Source organism: Lissotriton vulgaris, chromosome 2_1 (assembly GCF_964263255.1).
Source record: "Lissotriton vulgaris chromosome 2_1, aLisVul1.2, whole genome shotgun sequence".
Classification (NCBI taxonomy): domain Eukaryota; kingdom Metazoa; phylum Chordata; class Amphibia; order Caudata; family Salamandridae; genus Lissotriton; species Lissotriton vulgaris.
Window position 1 is genome coordinate 668,081,029 of NC_141687.1, and position 16,279 is coordinate 668,097,307.

Genomic DNA, 16,279 nt, shown 5'->3' on the forward strand with positions numbered 1-16,279 from the left:
CTAAAATGTTTAACTTTAAAACGGCAATGTAATGCATGTCGGCGATTCAGGGATACATGAAGACATAATATACATTAAAAAACAGGCAATAAAAGTAGTTCACCTCCGTCCTTGCTTTGGTGTTCGTTCTCCTCCAGTGAGCCCCAGCCTAGTCTCCTAACTAATCCTGACACTGCTTTCATGATGTATGAGAGCAGTACCAGGATTGGATGAAGCAGACTCTCTCATCACTCCAAAAAGCACTGGAGGCTTTCGCTCAGTCTCAACCCAGCCATCTTGAGAAGTTTAAAGTGTGCATGTCTGGCTGGCCGTCGCAAGACGGCGGCCAAAGGGACATGCGCACTTTAAACTGCGCAGCCCATTCACTCCTCTCAGATCTGGCCCGCACCGGTCCTGAGATCCGGCTCTGGATCTGGGTTTGCAGAGCCAATGAAATATAAAATGTAATAATGTTTATTACAATTTTATTTTTCACTGGGGGGATTTTAACCAGTGGGACGACGCTCTTCCACCTTAGTCGAGGAGCCACCCCTGACAATCAAACTGGTATATAATGTTTAAATACATTAAAAGACAAGTAGGGTGCATGAGAGGGGCCTAGGGCAGAAGGAAAGGAGAGGACCTTAGCCTGGCATGAGTACTAAGAGAGACAACACAATATTTTGCAAATAACGAATATTTCTGAGGACTTTCAAAACAGAGAGGAAGTGTTTGCGTTTGTGTGTAAAAATTCCCAGTGAAATCCAACAGACATCTCACCATACCAGACTGAAAGCACCTGTACCGAGCTATCCAAAAATACATTTATTAGGGGGGGTGTAAAACCTCAAACAGCACCCCTGAGGCTATGTCCCTGAGTATTGATAGTTCTAGTGATGGCAGTGTGAAATTGCCTGAGAACATTTTAGAGGTAATAGTGGTGTTAGAGTTGGTTGTTTTACCCATGGGGGTGGTAATGAAAGTGCTGCTCTTAGTGCGGTATTGTGGTGATGTAGTAGCAGTGCTGGATTGGTATTGTAATAGTATTGGTCTTGTCGGTGGCATCTTGGTGCCCATTGGTGATATTGGAGGTGGTGTTCTTGCTGGTGGGTGTGTTATTTGTGGTACAGGTGGAGGTGTGATATTGGTGGAGGTGCAGTATTGGAGGCGGGAAAGTAGTGCTGGTGTGGTGGTGTGGGATTGTTAGGTGCGGTATCTGTACTGGTGATGCTGGTGCTGCTGTATTTGTAGTGCTACTGCTGGTGTTTAGAGGCATTACAGGCCATCCTACAGGTACTACTGGCAGCATTAATGTTGGTATTGAATATGGTGCTATAGGTTGTGTTTGATATTGGTGGTGCGTATTTACGTTTCATTTAACACTGTCGGCCTCTGGCCTTTCCTGTACAAAAATGTAAAGCATATTAGAGAAATAGACAAGGTTAGTAGTTCATCAAAAGTACAGTACATACAGTATGGAAGAGTAGGTATCAACAGTATTGCAAGAGAAGAGAGCAGTGTTTTGAGTATTATGTAAGTTTGGTAGTGAGTTATTTTACAAAGGCATATTGAAGATGATAAATTAGCTGATTGGGTTATTTGGATAATGTTTGTGAGGAAAACTAGTTGGGTGTTTTTATTTTATTTAGCCATTTTCTTACCTGTGGTGGATAAGACTTTTGGTGGTATAACCGGTTAGTAGAGACAGTGGAAGCTCAGTAAGTGAGTGTTCACATGCTTAGTTTGCAACATGGCTGATCTGTGTGACTGCAGTGGTTAGGGGTTTTCTCCACCATTCTGGACCTGCTGCATGGTCTGATTGTGAAGAAGTTTTGGTTAGGGGTTTTTCATATCTTACATAGTTCGCCTCTCTTTCAGAGAGAACTGTGTTCCAGAGGGGTCGTGAGAGAGGTGATGATGAGAATTGGGTGGTTTGTTCCACATGCAGCTTTCTGTGTGATGGCATGGTGTTGGCTGTAAAATTGCGTCCCCAAAGTGAAATGTTGTCGTTGGGTTGGAATATGAGTTGTAGATATTTAAGAGTCTTTAGACATTCTGAGGTGCTTTCAGTTATTTCTCTCTTAGATGCAATGCCTACTCCAGGAAGTGGCCTATAAGGGGATTGATTTCCTAGGATGTCTCAATCAGAACACGGATCATTGCCCTGCATTGTATCCAAAGACCAGAGTTTTTACAGGGGAACAGATGGTGCTTTTTTGCACTTGATTGAAAAAAATTGGTGGTGAGTGAATAGTCAAGTACTTGGTCCTTGTTGAAGCTTGTCAGTGACTTGGACACCTGAAGAATGGTGGTATTCTTAGATTTGAGTGCTTCTCTCCAAGTGTTGTCTCTCAAGCTCAACTTTCTTTTGATGTCTACGAGCAACACCCCAGGCCTGATCTCCTGCCGCCGCACCTTCACCCACCTCTGGACCCTGGCAGCAACCCCCAACCCAGGGGATGCCACTGCAGACAAACCACTGAGCTGCATCCTCCTTAATGTACGCCCCCTGCACAGACATTCTGTAGAAATCTGGGACCTCCTCAACACACACAGGCCCGACGTTGCCTTCCTGACAGAGACCTGGACCAACGCCAGCTCTGCACCAAACATCGCAACCGCCATCCCAGACGGATACAAGATCCTGAGAAAAGAGTGCCCCAAAAGCCCAGGAGAAGGCCTTGCCATCGTCCACAAAAGCTCCCTCGGTTGATAACCACCAACTCGGACGACACCTCCCCCCCCATGGAACACATCCACTTTCAGATCCAGCCCTACCCCAGAACGAAGCTCCGCCTAACACTCGCCTACAGACCTCCTGGACCCCACACCCCCTTCACCAACGTCATCGCCGACCTCATTGCACCCCACCCCCTTGCCTCTAAAGACTACTTGATACTTGAAGACCTAAACTCCACCTGGGCAACCATAGCGACTCCAACACCGCCGTCCTCCTAGAGAACCTAACCAATATAGGACCGAAGCAACTTGTCTCCACCCCCACTTACACAGCAGGACACGCACTCGACCCCATCTTCGCCAGAGGAAACAACATTTGCTTCAGCCACACCACAGAACTGCTCTGGACAGACTACCCCTGCATCCATTTCTCCTTTATGAAACCCACTGTACACAAGCACCTGCACAGCCTCCCCCGCAGAAGCTGGAACCAAGTCTCCAAAGAACACCTCACCTCCGCCCTAACCGGCACTCCACTTCCAACTATGACATACACCAACACAACGGCAGGTTGGTTCACCACGGATCTCCAAGAATCTAAGCTCTCCTGCCGACGACTAGAGAAGACTTGTAGACGTGGAGTAAAACCCCGGAAAGATGCTCCACCTACAAAACAGCCATCACAGCACACCACCAACTCATCAAATCAACAAAGAAAAACGTCATCCAAGACAGAATGCTCTCCAACACCCTCAACTCCAAGGAACTCTTCTACATCATAAAGAAATTTGCCAAACTCAACAGCGAAACAAGCACTGTGCCTTCCTCCCAAGACCTCTGCAACAAACTCAGCTCCTTCTTTCACCTCAAGATCAAGACACTCTATAACAGCTTCGACGACCAAGACCACTGCACCACCCTAACCCCCGCCCCCAATGACGCCACCCAACAGACCCTTCTCACCACAGAAGACACCTTAAAGACAAGGAAGAGCATGAACTGCGGGGCACCTTCTGACCCTGCCCGCTGCACATCTTCCACTGGACCACCAGTGCCATCGCACCCGAGCTACGTCAAACTATCAACTGCTCTCTTGAGCCAGTCACATTCCCCGACAACTGGAAGTGCGCTGAAGTCAACCCCTCCTAAAGAAGCCAACCACAGACCCAACGGACCGCAAGAACTTCAGGCCAATCTCACTGCTTCCTTTTGCAGCCAAAGTCATTGAAAAGGCTGCCAACACCCAGCTAGCACACTTCATAGAAACCAACAACATCTTAGACACCTCTCAATCCATATTCCGCATCAACCACAGCACCGAGATCATCCTCCTTGCCGCCACCAACAACATCCGAGCCCTCCTTGACCAAGGCCATATGGCAGACTTCATCCTCCTGGACCTTTCAGCAGCCTTCAACACCATCTCCCACCGCACACTAGCCATCAGGCTCCACGAGGTTGGCATCCAGGCCTTAGACTGGATACCTTCATTTCTATCAGGCAGAACAGAGAATAAGACTCCAGCCCTTCCTCTCTGAACAAACAGAGATCAGATGCGGAGTACTCCAATGATCCTCCATCAGCCTCGCACACTTCAAAGTCTACATGGCCCCCTCGCAACCATCGTCAGAAACCACAGGCTCAACATCGTCTCCTATGCCGATGACACCCAGCTCTTCCTCTCCCTCAGCAAGGAACCTGACATCACTATGCACAGCTTCCAAGAAAGGATGAAAGCCGGAGCGACCTGGATGAGAAACAGCTGCCTAAAGCTCAACTCAGAGAAAACAGAAGTCCTCATCCTTGGTTCCACCCCTTCTACATGGGATGAAACCTGGTGGCCAACTGCCCTCGGAAACCCAACCACCCCAATGGACCATGCACGTAACCTCGGCATCATACTCGACTCATAACTCACCATGAATCGCCAGATAAACACTGTTTCCTCAGCATGAGTCAACACCCTCCGCATACTCCGCAAGATGTTCAAGTGGATCACCTCTGACTCCTGGAAAACTGACACTCAAGGACTCATCACCAACAGACTGGACTATGGCAACTAAAAACTCCTCCCCAAACTCCAGACAGACCAAAACGCTGCAGCCAGACTTATCCTAGATATCCCACGGCACAACCACATCACCCAACACCTGCGCTTCCTCCACTGGCTCCCGTCAAAAGAAGAATAACTTTCAAGCTGCTCACACACATATACAAGGCCCTTCACACAACGGACCCGAATAACTCAACAACGGAAATTTCTTTCCACGCCCCCAAGAGAAACCTCAGCTCAGCCGACCTCTCCCTAGCCACTGTCCCACATGTTTACAGGACCAGAGCAGGTGTAAGATCCTTCTACCTCACGTTCAAGTTCTGGAACGCACTCCCCCTTTACCTCTGACCTAGCACGACACTGCACCAATTCAGGAAGTACCTCATGACCTGGCTTTTCGAATAACCCCAACGGAGCTGCCCACACCCACCCTCAGTGCCTTGAGACTCTCAAAGGTGAGTAATGCACTTTACAAAACCATGATTGAGTGATGTCATAGTGCGCTGGGAGGCTTACAGATCTCGCTTCGATGGATGCATATCATATCCCGGGTCTTTTTTCAGTATGACTGTGGTTGTTACCCTTTTATTTCTAAGAGTTGACTAAGCTTTTAGCCCTATCTTTGCAATGGGGACTGGTGTTCATGGCCAAAAGGGCCGTTGGCGTGTCACCCTCGGGGAGAGGCAAGAATAGGGCACTAAACACAGCGCAGCTGAAAATAAATCACTGCTTTGAGACACTGTGCTGAAACTCTTGGGGTAAACTCCAGTGAACTTTGCAGATGTCCTACTGCACAAGTATCAGCCATGCAAGGTTTTCTTCAACCTGCAGGCACAAGCTACAGCAGTGACATCACAGGAGAGGCGCTGTTGAATTAGAAAGCAAGTGATCGAATTGCTTTTGTGGCGCTTAAATAGTGGCCCTAGGAGGAGTTACAAAACTCCATCCACTTCTATGGCTGGAGTGCGGCAGGCTGGGAGGGGGTGGCAACAATTTGTTGGTCATCACAGAGGGGCAGGCTATGGGAGGGTTGCAGAGGGCTGCTCTCTTGTCAGTAACACGTGATTAAAACTGCATTTGCTTTTATTTTGAAAAAAAACATCATGGAGCTGAGCACAACAGAGTGCTCCTAACTTTAATCATAGAAGCCCAAGAGAGTGAAGTAACCCACTGCAGACAACAATTGCACTTGGGGACTTAGAGGTAAGTGTGCAGTTAAGCTTCTGCGTGCATCAGAGCTTGCATCTACCCCACACACTTTAGCAGCTACGGGGGTATGGTTCTTGATGGGTCTCTTCTGTCTGAAATTCAGCAGGCAAAGGTTCATAATTCACCTGGGAGGTTGAGTGAGTGAGTGAAAGGGAGGAAGGATAGGTGTATGGATGTAATCGAAGATGGATAGATGCATTGATGAATGAGTGAAAGGATGGATGTAAGAATAGAAGAGTGAAAGGCAGAGAGGGTGTATGAGTGAAAGGAAGGGTGGATGGAGTGAAAAGATGGGTTGACTGATGATGAAAGAAAGGATGGGTGGATGGTAGAAAGGATGGATGAGTTGAAGGGTAAATTGATGGATTAGTGGGTGGATGGATGGAGTGAAAGGATGGATGAGGAAAGGAACGATGTAAAGATGGCTGAGTAAAACAATGGATGGATGAGTTAAAGGCAGGATAGATGGATGGATGAGCGATATGATGAATTGATGGATGACAGATGGATGAGTGAGTGAAAGGGTAAATGGGGAATGTATGAATGAATGGGACGAAGGGTGAATGGATGGGTGTAAGGCTGGATGGCTGAGTGAAAGGGTGGATAGATGGATAAGATAAAGGGAGGATGATGAGTGGATGGAGTGAAAGGATGGATAGATGGAGTGAAAGGGTGGATGGATGAGAGCAAAAGGATGGATGGATGGATGAATGGGTGTAAGGGGTATGGATAAGTGAAACGATAGATGACTGAGTGTATTGATTGGGTTGATGGATAGGTGTTTCTGGACCAGTGGCGGCTCTCCTTGATGGGCTCCACAGCTCAACTACACTCTCCTTGTTTCGTGGTCCATTTTTATTATATCAAGAGTGAATATTTATAAATTCTTGACATAATAAAAATAAAATGCACACCCGCTTCGGGTCCAGCAACAAACCGAGGCAGCTAGTGACATTGTTTTATTGCTGACACAGGTGTATGAGGGTGCCTGCGCCATTCCAGCACTGTGAGCATGTCTGTGTGACTCTGTGTGTAAGTTAAAGTGAGAGGGAGTCAGAGAAGGAATGAGTCAGAGTGAGTGAGAATGAAAGTAAATGAATGAGAATGACAGTGAATGTAACAGAATTTTACTGTGTTTGAAACTGAGCCACAGTAAGACTGAGTAATTTAGAATGAGTGAGACTAAGAGAGACAGAGTGGGTAAGAGTAGAATGAGAGAGTGGGTAAGAGTAGAATGAGTGAGACTGTGTGAACTAGTGAGACTGAGTGAGTCAGAGTGAGACAGTAAACTTGGTGCAAGAAAGTGTGAGAGAACCCTTCAAGAAAAAGATATTTGGAATTCCCACCAAGGATTACGCCCACCACCTTTAAAAGTCAACCACCACTAATCTTATGTTCTTGCTAGTGTGTCATCCAGGCATTTTCTCCAGGAGATCTGGCTGGACACTGTCAGGTCAAGCTGGTTGAAGGTGTTCATAACTTTGATAGGCTGGTTTCTCATGGGAAGAGGCTTACTAAGATTTGTTTGCTTTGATTTGGGTCCCCAAATCATTACCATGGATTTTGGGTGCATGCTAGGCGTGCAGAAGCAATGGAGTCTAGATGTTATGAATTCCCGGGGTTTCTGTGAAGACATCCAGAACTGCTTTGGATGTATCATTTGTGTGGTGATTGAATAGGAGTGGGGCCAGGATGCAGCCTTTTATTTATTTATTTAATACGAATTTATAAAGCGCGAACATTACCCGAAGGTGTCAGAGCGCTTTACAAAAGAACCAGTTGTATTACATAAGGACTTTGGATTACATGAGTTACATAAGAGAAATAAACAGAAAAAAATTGCAAATGTACAAGTTGTAAAGTCACTCAAGGAAGAGATACAAACAGATAAACTCTGAAATCACAAAGTACTGGTAGTTAGTACAAAGGTCTACTACATATAACAGTGGTTTGAGTTATATATATATATATATATACCTATATATATATATATATATATATACAAATCACAAATTCACTCAGCAATGAGGCTTAGACAAATATATATTACATATTTACAGAGCAGGAAATGTTTTCCATCGTTCAGCCAGGTGTTCAGGTGGAGTTGCACTCAAGGTTGGTGGACTTGGGTCTGAAGGGATGTCCATAGGGGTAGACGGCCGGATGGTCGTGGAGGAAGCAGCATGCTGGATCCCCGGGTCGATCCCGAGGTCATGCTGGGCTCCATCCCATGTTAGACGTGAGAATCTGGTGCTGACTGAGAACGGAGCTTTGGTCGCTGTTTCTCTCTCGATCGGCTGCCGGGGTCAGGAAGGCAGTCAGGCAGGTATACATTGGCCGAAATCAGTGGTTAGCAGTTATAAATCAGATCCAATTAAGCCTATTTAATAGCAGATTGCAGTGATCTTTAGTTTTAGCTGAAGTGGCTGGCTTTCCACGTAGGGCCGCGCTTCTAGGGATCACGATCAGCCTCCATGTTAGGGTCAGTCAGATATACAGGCAGAGATACGATGGCTGTTCTTAGCGAAGTCATCAGCTCGTATTTTCAAGACTCGTAGGCAGGCTTACTTGAGTGAAGATTGTGAAGCATTCTTGAAGCCATTCTTGACCCCTTTGTTGTCACTGGTGGGTCTGTTTCTCTTCATTTAGTATTGCCAGGAAATGGGATTTGGTGCCTGTGTACAGACTTTGATCATTCTTAGAAAGACCAATGGAAGGACCATGATTATCAATATGCTCCAGAGTAACTGTCTATTTACCAGGTAAAAGGCCTGTTAGAAGACCAGAGAAGCAAATAGTGGCATTCTATTTTAAGTTGAGAATTCACAGACTATGTGTTGCAGGATGACTATTATGTATATAGCAGAGAGGCTGCACCTGAAGCCGCATTGTACTGGGGTCAAGGTGGAGTTTTCTTACGTCCATTTGTCCAAGTATTTCATTATAATTTTGGTGAATACTTTTCTTCAATGTTGATCACATTTGTTAGTCTATAAGACTCTCTTGTGGATATCTTGCCCTTTGTGTAGAGTGGTACAATCAGACTCGTTTTCCATGACTCTGGTGAATGTTTTCGTGGTGAAGAACATGCTTACTTTTGCAGAGCAGTGATTTTGTATGAACCATTACATTGGTATCATGTTGGAACAGGTTATCTTTCAGCCGTATACTCCATCAGGTACTTGAAAGATATAAACCATTTAATTTGTTCGTCCATGTCAGATTCCATTTGGGGGCCACAAGGTATTATCAAAGTACAATCTTGGAGTAAGAATACTTATGATCAGGTGCAGCACTCTGAATGATTCTGTCTGTTATGAGGAGCAGAACTATGAGTGAGTCGGTATTACAAGAAAAAGAGCAATGTGTGCGTTTATGTATTATCAGAAAAGGAGCTGCACTTGAGTTGTGTCATACCAAAAACAAGTGCATGAGGAAGTCTGTATGTTACCAGAAGTGGACCTTTTAATGATTTTAGATCTTAGCAAGAGATTCCAGTGGAGCTACAGGTCTTTTAATAATGTATTTGCTGCAGACTTCATTATCAAAAGCATATTTTCGAGTAAGTGTGCTATTAAAAGCAGAGCGTGGGTGCTACCAAGACTATGGATCTGAATGAGCTAGAAGAAGTTGCATTGTAAATACAAATAGAAAAAACATTTATCACAGGGTCGTTTATGAAGGGCGTAATTCACTGAGGTGGTGAATTTGAGCTACTTGCAGAAGACAGATAGCCTTCTCTGTCGTGATAGAGATCCCTGCCGTATCTGCTGGGACTATTTTGATAAGCAGTTTGTTTCTTTTTGCAAAACAAAAAAATCAATAGCCCGGATGCTCATTATTTTGTTTTCCTGTGCACGATTGCCAATCCGGTTATGGCGGTCGCTGATACGAAACAAGCATTGGCAATGCGAGTGGGTGTGGCATACGAATAAAACTGCCTTTTGTATAATTGATTGGTTTAGGGAGCTAATAAGTCGTCATTCATGTCTTTCACTCATCCATCCGTTGACTCATTCCTGCATTCACCCTCAGACACAACCACCAAAAAAACACAGACATATGCATTTTGAAAGCAAACAGATCGAAGAGAAAATACAAGATACATGGCTGTGGGGTGACGATAAATGGTAATATCAGTAATATCCAGATTGTTAATAAGAGAGTATAATGTAGATAATCAACAGTGGTGATTCAAGCTTGTCAGCTGTCCAATAGTCATACTCAGGTAGATTAGACACTGTGGCATTATTTCAACAGTTATCGGTAATGTGAACTGATTTTGTATACCATGTAGCGATGTAAAGCGTTGTCTTGGTGTTAAAAATATCTTGAAGGAGAGTAACACAGAGTTAGAACCAGGAGGAAAGGGAGAGGAAGAGCATCATGACAAAGTATGCGTGTTGTGCTACATTTCCCGGAAGCATTTCAGACTGTGTTAGTATTACCTCGTGGACTAGAAACTACTTGGTGTGGTGGTTGTTAAGAGGCCATCTAGTCAGCTCCATACATTTGGTGAATAATGTAGGTACTCTATATGGTTCATGTGAGTTTTTGTGTATTCTTCATAAGTGGGTTACCCATGCCCACCAAATACGGATTAAAATGTTTTTGGCTTATTTCCATTAGCAAGGAATACGTTTGATTGCAATTGGTAATAGTAGATCAAGTAGGATAGGTCATCTGAGTTGAAAGAAATAGGTCGAGCTGGTGCCAGCGGACTTAGTATTATGGTTGGGAAGTCTAGCATTATATGAGATTTGAAGATGTTATTGAGGCATATCGAGATTTGCTCCTAGTATGGTCTAATAAGCCTGCAGCTAACGAACATGTGCTCAGCACCTCCCTTACTGATATTGCAATCGCATCTAAAAATGTAATACATTTTTTATTGCCAATAATTTTGCTTGAGAATGGGAGGGCATGAGTTTGTCAGTGCTTCCTCACATAATTTATCCCACAGATTGACTGAGGGAGTGGGTCTACCCGAGGGCACAATGCCAGAGTCTCAATTTCCTCTACAGAAGGGTAGGTGATTTGGTACCACTCATGTTGATAGCTTTGTACATTTTGGATATCACACGACCTGAGGTATTTACCCTCCTTATTAAGGATAACATGTTTGGGTATTTTAGAGGACCATGTTTGGATATCCTAGCTTTAAGTTTGGGAAAGCTTCAGAAATCCAGCTTTGGAAGGGAGTATATGTTTTGTGATTAACTTGAGGTTAGATAGAATATCCAACAGAAAAAACGTGTTCTAAAATATGTTCTTGATAGTTGTTAGTGCCTTAGTAAATGTGAATGTTAAAGAGTGAGGGCAAGCAAGGGGTGGTTACCAGAAGATTAGCGAGTTACTGGCCTGCCTACCATCTTGACTTTGCTAACTTGGTTACTTTCTATCAAAGCCCCATTCATGTAAAAGCATGGTGCCATTCGCGGCTGGACCATCAAACATTTATGTCGGAATATGGCAGATAATCACTGATTATTAGCTGGTGTGATCATATCCAGTAGGTTGTGCATGGCTACCGATGCACTTTTGCCTCATAATTGTGCTGTGGCACATGCTTCTGACACTTCCGCTAAGGAGAATGGCGCTCCATGCCCTGTGAAGAAAAGGGCTGAGGACTTGGGAGTTTTTTACTTTCATCAGTGAGCAAGTATGTATTTCATACATTTGTAGTGTTGTCCGATTGCTGTGTTGCTAGTTTGATTTCCCCAGCTGGTTATGTGATACAAAATAAATATCAAACATTTATGAGGCTTGAATAGCTGAAATATTACTTCATTCCTGATGAATTCACTTGCATTATAAATTTCCTGATGGTTTCAACAAAAACCTGAGAATTAACCTATGTTGTCCATTTAAAGATCTATTCCCCTTTTGACATCAAATGCATTCTTGGCATATAAGAAAAATACTTTTACTTCGTTGCCATATCTGATACCCTTAATAGTTATTTGATTTAACGTTGGTTAATGTTCGTCCATTTTGATAAAGCCATTTCCAATTCTAAACCCACTATCCACTCGATATATGCATTTGCAACGAGTTATTGACAGCTTTGACCAGATCAACGGTGGCAGTAAATACTTTTTCTAGTTCATACTATTTCCCAAGCAATGGTTTGCTACAGTATGCCAAGTTAAGTGAAGAGGGATCCCTGATTTAGTCAGTTTTGGTCTTCATGTGCAGAGCATCAGAGGTGTCTGAAAGGGATTTTAGTATGGTGTGTATTTCTTATATAGGGGGTGGGAAGGAGGCCTGTTAAGCATGTGCTTTGGTGCGGGGTTGAGATCTATGGTGGTAAGTGGTTAGAAATGTACGATCCTAGTCTTCAGTGAGGTTTGCAAGTAGGAGTTTAATGAGTTATCCACCACCCTTCTAAACTGGACTAATTCGCAAAGTATGAGACAATAATTTGGAAAGGTCTTTTCATTACGACAAGATGATTGTAAGATTTAAACTGATATGTCCCACAGAATACATTCCTCTTCATCGCTCAGAGTGAGGGAGAGGGAAGGAGAGAGAGGGAAACCTCAGAGTGAGGGAAAGGGAAGGAGGGAGAGGGAGACCTCAGAGTGAGGGAGACAGAGGGAAGGAGAGTGAGGGAGACCTCAGAGGGAGGTAGAGGGAAGGACAGTGAGGGAGACCTCAGAGTGAGGGAGACAGAGGAAAGGAGACAGAGGGAGAGAGAGGGAGACAGAGGGAAGGAGACAGAGGGAGGGAGACCTCAGAGTGAGGGAGAGGGAGGGAAAGAGGGAGGGAAGGAGAGAGAGAGAGAAACAGAGTGAGGGAGAGGGAAACAGAGTGAGGGAGAAGGAAACAGAGAGAGAGAGTGAGACAGTCAGAGGGAGTGAGGCAGAGGGAGAGAGGGAATGAGACAGTCAGAGTGAGCGAGACAGAGGGAGAGAGGGAGTGAGAGGGAGTGAGACAGTCAGTGTGAGTGAGAAAGATGGAGACAGAGAGGGGGAGAGAGAGAGGGAGGGAGGGAGACAGAGAGAGAGAGAGAGAGCGAGAGAGATGTGTGTATGCCGGGTCTGGTGGCTCAGTGGACGAAGGCGTCCGCTGAAGGGACCTATGATCAACCTCATGGTCACAGGTTTTTTTTTGGTTGCTCTAGCCCCCCCCTCCTCCACTGCCCCCGCCACCACCGGTGCGGCCCTCGGACACAAACCACACTGTAAATTTGGCCCCCGAGAGAAAGTTTGTGAGTACCCATGATCTAGATGGTGGGTTATTTCCATGAGAAGTGCACCCAGTGCTTTTGAGGCGAGATCAGCAGTCCAGCTTGTGTGCAGGATCTGTAAGATGCTTACACCAAGCTCAGACCAAAATGTATTAGAGAATGTGCATGCGAGGAGCATGTGTTGTAGATCTTATTTATTTTTTCCCCAACTCCAGCAGTTGTCTGAGTCTCAAAGACAAAGTTTGAAAAGTGTGGATGCCGTGCATAGTCTGAATTGCACTAGGGACGTTGCTGTTTTATTAGTTGTCAGGTTAGATCAATCAGAGGGCCAGTTTAGGGCCTTTTCATGTGAGGAATTTATTTTGCCCAGAACAGTTTCCCATTTTCTTTGAATTGATTTTGTGAGGATGGTAGGTGTCATTATCAGAGTGAAATAAAGTTTGGAAGCAATATGTCTCCCTCTAGCTAGATTCCTCAGTGAGTCTGGGAGGTCTGGTATTCTCGGGGGTTTATGCTCAGCGATAATGGATTTGATCCTTAGAAGGTGGTCTAAATCTGTCTTTTCTAATTTGAGTTTGAGGTGCGATAATAGTATAAGGTCTGAGTGTATGCCCAGGTCCCCTACAAAGAGGATGCATTTTTGGGCTCATTTCTCAAGGAACAGCCTCCTGCCTTACAATTTGAAGTTATTGTTATACCATAGCGAGGCTAAGGTAGAGTATTTTATTTGTATTAATTAGCTTGTTGTCAGTTTTCCAAAGGACCTGTGCTGTGCTGGAAAGAAAGATTGAGTAGCGTTCCGTCACTGTCTTCTTGTTGGTAATAAAATAGATGAGCAAGAGTGGTAGGGCGAGGTTCTTCTCAATGGTAAAGAGAGGCCTTGTCTCTCTAGGTAAGCCGTTTGAAATCTATGGTAGACTGGGAGATTTAGGCCCCCAAGTTTCTTTGGGGAGTCGTAATTTTTTGAGAGTGATTCTTGGTTTTTAGGTTTTGCCTATGCAGCGCTCATGCGCTGCATAGGAGAGAGACCTAATGTCATCGATGCGCCTTTTCATGCCAAAACATGCACGCGTCTCATTGCCTTCAATGGCAACGCATGCATGTGTGGCGATTTCCTTGCGGGAGCGAGCTTTGGACACCATATGCTTGCAATTAACTTTCAAACATATGGTGCCCCTGGCTCGCTCTCGCAAGGGAATCAGGCGCAGGCCCCCTCCTCTCTTCCTCCCCCCTGCTGCCAGCGCGAGGGACTTGCGCTTATTTTTTTATGTCAGTCCCCCCGGGGCACAAGCAGGCATCCACTTCTGTTTTTTTGCTGCGATCAGCTGTAATGAAGGAAGTGGATGCCTGTTTGTGCCCCGGAAAAACTGCAGGCCAGGACTCACCCAACACTCTTTCTGTTCACGGGGTCACGGAATTCAAAACCGTTCTACTGAGCTCTGGGACATGAAGTTCTTCTTCTCTTTTAAACACACTAGACGCACCAGCAGCTCAAGGTGCAGGTACTGCATGGCCCATCATACCAAATGTCTTTTCACCGCCGCGTTGACGTCACCACCATCCCAGCTGGGCGTGCCGGCGTTTTGAATGAGCGCTGGCGTTGTTGTTGACGCCATGTTGTTACTGGCGCCGCAGCGGAGGATCATAGAGGTGGTGGCTGAGGCCCAGGAGCAGCACCTGCACGGCAGAGTAACACAGACCGGCGCTCGCCTGACCCTAGCACACCCTGCAGAGCAGCGGCAGGGCAGCCCCTGGGGGCAGAAAGAAGCCGCGGAGCCCCCCTTAGGCAGCGCGCATGACAGATCCCTTGTGACTCTTTTCGAAAGCAGTTGCACCTATAAAAAACGGTGCCTTTGATTTTACAGTACCCATGATTCTGTCATTTAAATGTATGAAAGGAACTTTAACTTATGATAACCTTTGAAATTCCGTTGTCCTTTTCTCCCTGTTGAAAGTAACTTGGTATTCTCGATAGACAGTGTTGTACTTTGTTCTAGCCAAAACAGAGCGGTGTATCACATTAGTCTATTGGCGTTACACATCACTCTTTCTCTGTCTCTCGTCGTGGGGTTTGTAAATTACTTTGACCCTGTTGTTAAAATAACCAGCTGGACTGTTATATTTCTTGAAGGCGTCATTGATTACATTCTGGATTTTGATAATTAACTTAACATTGTCATTTCTCTAATGACAGCAAAACATTGTAACCATGGAGACCCGTAGGGTCTTAACAACATTTGTCATTTTTTATGTCTCCTTACCACAGAAAAGTAACCGTGAAGGCTCGTTTAGGCAAATCTCCACTGCTGGCAGAGCATGGTAGCTGGGTTCCAAATGAGGAAAGAATATGTTGATTATATGGCGTTAGTGAAAGTGTAATCAAATACCTGTCCATGTGATAGACAAATGTTGAAGAGAATCTTCCTGGTTGTCTCGCGAATAACACATTTTAATTATTACTCAGTAGAGAAGGTGGTCAACTAAGTTTGCGTATGATTTGCATTCACAAATGTGTTAAACGCAAATATTATGAATCGGAGTATATCTTACACGTTTAATTTTTTCAAACTGAATAATCGTCAATATTTTTAAAAAAGGTTTGCAACATCACCACACCACTTAATGCCAGATGCCCACAATTCCAACCATATTCTCATTACTTTTCTATTGAGAAGTATTTGGTGCTGAAATGTGCTGTGGTTTGGAGGGTTCGGTCTTTTTGTCTGGTACCTTGGTCAAACAAAGAAGCACTTCATGCAGAAGTGCGGAAGCTGCGATTGCAGGATATCTCTCATTATTGTAATGGCGGGGCCCATTTTAACATGGCTCAAATGATACGAGGCAATGTCGTATCCCTATAATGTACTTGCTAAACGTTACATAATGCGTAGACGAGTCTTTGCCATGAACCAATGATAAAACCTACAATTTCTACATTTCTTAATGACCTTTTAGATCATCTGTAGATTTGACATGCTTGGTACTAAAGAGGCATTCGAGCCAAAAATAACATACCTTTGATACACTTGGTTTTCCACCAGGCCTAGCACCAGGACTGAAGTGCTTGTGGGGGAGGAGGGGGTGTTAGATTGCTTGCAACCAACCACGTCTTTGACACAGATTATAATAAAAATAAAATCTGGCCTAAAGACTGCTTTGTGTGTCTT

The 16,279-nt window shown here is 44.8% G+C and overlaps 1 long non-coding RNA gene across 1 annotated transcript in view; it reads right to left on the bottom strand.

The window, feature by feature from the left end:
• Nucleotides 1-16,279, bottom strand: part of LOC147730946 (uncharacterized) — an 85,491-nt gene that overhangs the window by 12,139 nt on the left and 57,073 nt on the right. The gene's annotated exons all lie outside the window — the stretch shown is intronic.